Here is a 2,692-nt window from a genome sequence, read left to right on the forward strand (position 1 = left end):
CTTTATTCCTCCTTTATTTCTTCTTTAACGCTCGAGACCGTTCTGCCAAACCTTAATGTGCTGGGTTCCATTTCACACAACTGCTGTAACCCACCTGGAATTCTGTTCCCTGGCCAACCCAGTGTTTTCCCTCCCTTTCCCAAAGGACCTTTGCCCAGAACTGCAGGAACATCGAGGTGCTGAACCTCAATGGCTGCACCAAGATCACGGACGCGTGAGTAGAGCTCTTCCCTCAGCCCTGGCTGCTCCAGGGCCTGTTTCCCATCCCTTTTCTAAGGGAAAGCCAGGCTTGGGTGTGTGGGAGATCATGGAATCATGGAATGGGTTGGGTTGGAAGGGACCTTAAAGCCCACCCAGTCCCACCCCTTGCCGTGGGTTGGACACATTCCACTATCCCAGGTTGCTCCAAGCCCCATCCAGCACTTCCCACAACCTCTCTGGGAGTTCCATCCCAGTGTCCCCACCCCCCTGCTCCCCCCAGAGTGCCCCTCCCGTGGGATGTGTGTGAGCTGGGATGGATCCGTGGCAGGAATTGTCTCCCTGTCTCTCTTCCAGCACCTGCACGAGCCTCAGCAAGTTCTGCTCCAAACTCAGGCACCTGGACTTGGCCTCCTGCACCTCCATAACCAACCTGTCCCTGAAAGCACTGAGGTAGGAGCCAGCAGCACTGGCTGTGCCAGCAGAATCATGGAATTAAGGTGGGAAAAGACCTCCAAGACCACCCGGGGAACGTCCCCCTCGGAGCCGAGGTTTGGGAACCATCCCCCCCTGGGGGGGATGTGGGGTGTGGGAGTGTCTGCGCTCACAGGGCTTCCAGGAATGGGCATCTCAGGGGTGAAAAAGCAGGATTGCCTCCCAAAGCAAACCAGCATTCCCATGTTTTCCCCTCTCTCCCCCCCAAGCGAGGGATGCCCGCTGCTGGAACAGCTCATCATCTCCTGGTGCGACCAAGTGACCAAGGACGGGATCCAGGCCCTGGTCAGGGGCTGTGGGGGGCTCAAAGCCCTGTCCCTGAAGGGCTGCACCCAGGTATGGCTCTGGAAAAGGGGGAGAAGCACAGCTGGGATGTTCCTGCTGCTCCTCAGGGGGTGGGGAGGAAACACTGGGCATTTCTTTTACTTCCCAAAAAAGTTCCGTCGCCGGATTTCCTCCCGCTCTGTTGGAGGTTTGTGGAAGCTCCTTAATACTTGGAGCAGTGGGATAAGTCACAGACCCAGCTGGAGAATCCTTCTTTTCCCCCATCTTCTCTTTTCCCATTGAGCAAATCATTTTCTGGAGGGGCTCCAAGTGTGTTATCCGTGGCCAGACCCATCCTTTGGGAAGGCTCCGAGGGATTTCAGGGCCCTCCTTTCATCTGCCTGGGCATGGAATTCCCTCCCTGTGTCCTTTGGGTTTGTAGTTACTCAAAGGGAATCTCTTTTCCTTGGAAAACACCTCTGGAACCACAGTCCTGTTCCCTCAAGCTCTGGAGGGTGTTTGGAGAGGGTCTGATACCTGGATTTTGGGATATATAAAGGCTAAAAGGGGTTTTTTTTTGCCCCACTGTTATATTTTTGTTATTTAAACTGACCTGAGGAGGAGAAGGAAAAGAGAAGAAGAAGAAAAGAAAGCAATAAGAAAAGAATGTTGTTGTTATTGTTACTGTTACTATTATTGCAATAATAATTATTACTGCAATGTAAGTGTCCCTCGCAGGCCCTGGGGGGTGAAACATCCCCCTGATCCCTGTCAGGAGGGGGTGATTTCCCCCCTTTCTGTGGGAAGTGTCCCTGGGGGATGAGCTCAGCTCTCCCTGGCTCAGGGACAGGGGTGTTGTGGGGCTGAGCTCTGTCCTGGGCTGCCCCAAACCAGCCCCCCCAGGGCAGAAGCCCCCCCAGGGCAGTGGGTTCTGTGGCTCTGGTGCCTTTCCCTCCTCCCCCAAAGGCCCCCAAAACCCTTCTGTTGCCCCCCCAGCTCCAGTGGGTGGGTTTTAGCAGTGCCAGGTTGTCTCAGTGTCTGTGTTTCCCCCCCCCCCCAGCTCGAGGATGAGGCCCTGAAGTACATTGGAGCACATTGCCCCGAGCTGGTGACTTTAAACCTCCAAACCTGCTTGGTAAGTGAGGCTTCCCAACATTCCAAGCCCATCCCTGAGCAGAACCCTGTGGAATGTGCTCTGTCCTCGGTGCAGTTGGAGCAAACAGTTGATGAAAAGCAGATTTTTTGGTGCCATTCAGGAGGGTTGAATGAGCCCCAGAGCAGCCTTTGCTGTGTCAGGATTGTCCCTCCCTTCCCTGCCCTCCCGAATTCATTTGCAGGATGAGCTGGAAAAATTCTTTCCATCAGTCCTGGAGAGTGGCCCTGCCAGGCCTTTCCTCTCATCTCTTTGTGGAACTGAACCCAAAAATGCAGTTTTCCTGCACAGAAGGGCCCTGAGCCAGTTCTGCAGTGCCAAAAATGTGCATTTTTGCCAAAAAATAGATTGGAATGGGCTCTCTGTACGTGCCATCAAACAGTTAGTCTGGAACAGCAGCTGGGCAGCCTCTTCCTTTTCCAAGGAAGTGGGCCCTGTGGCCAGGGATGGGGCTGGATAAACCCCCTGTGTCCAGGGATGGGGCTGGATGGACCCCCTGTGTCTGGGAATGGGGCTGGATAAACCCCCTGTGTCTGGGAATGGGGCTGGATGGGATCCCTGTGTCTGGGAATGGGGCTGGAT

The 2,692-nt window shown here is 54.7% G+C and overlaps 1 long non-coding RNA gene across 1 annotated transcript; it reads left to right on the top strand.

Moving 5' to 3' along the window:
* Window positions 1-123: 123 nt before the first annotated feature.
* LOC108491882 lies at window positions 124-2,111 on the top strand. The gene is made up of 4 exons (XR_001872955.1): window positions 124-214; window positions 556-651; window positions 903-1,029; window positions 2,018-2,111. It is a non-coding gene; the product is annotated as an uncharacterized LOC108491882 (long non-coding RNA).
* The last annotated feature ends 581 nt before the right edge of the window (window positions 2,112-2,692 follow it).

Source organism: Lepidothrix coronata, unplaced genomic scaffold (genome assembly GCF_001604755.1).
Source record: "Lepidothrix coronata isolate B3197 unplaced genomic scaffold, Lepidothrix_coronata-1.0 Scaffold2281, whole genome shotgun sequence".
Lineage (NCBI taxonomy): Eukaryota > Metazoa > Chordata > Aves > Passeriformes > Pipridae > Lepidothrix > Lepidothrix coronata.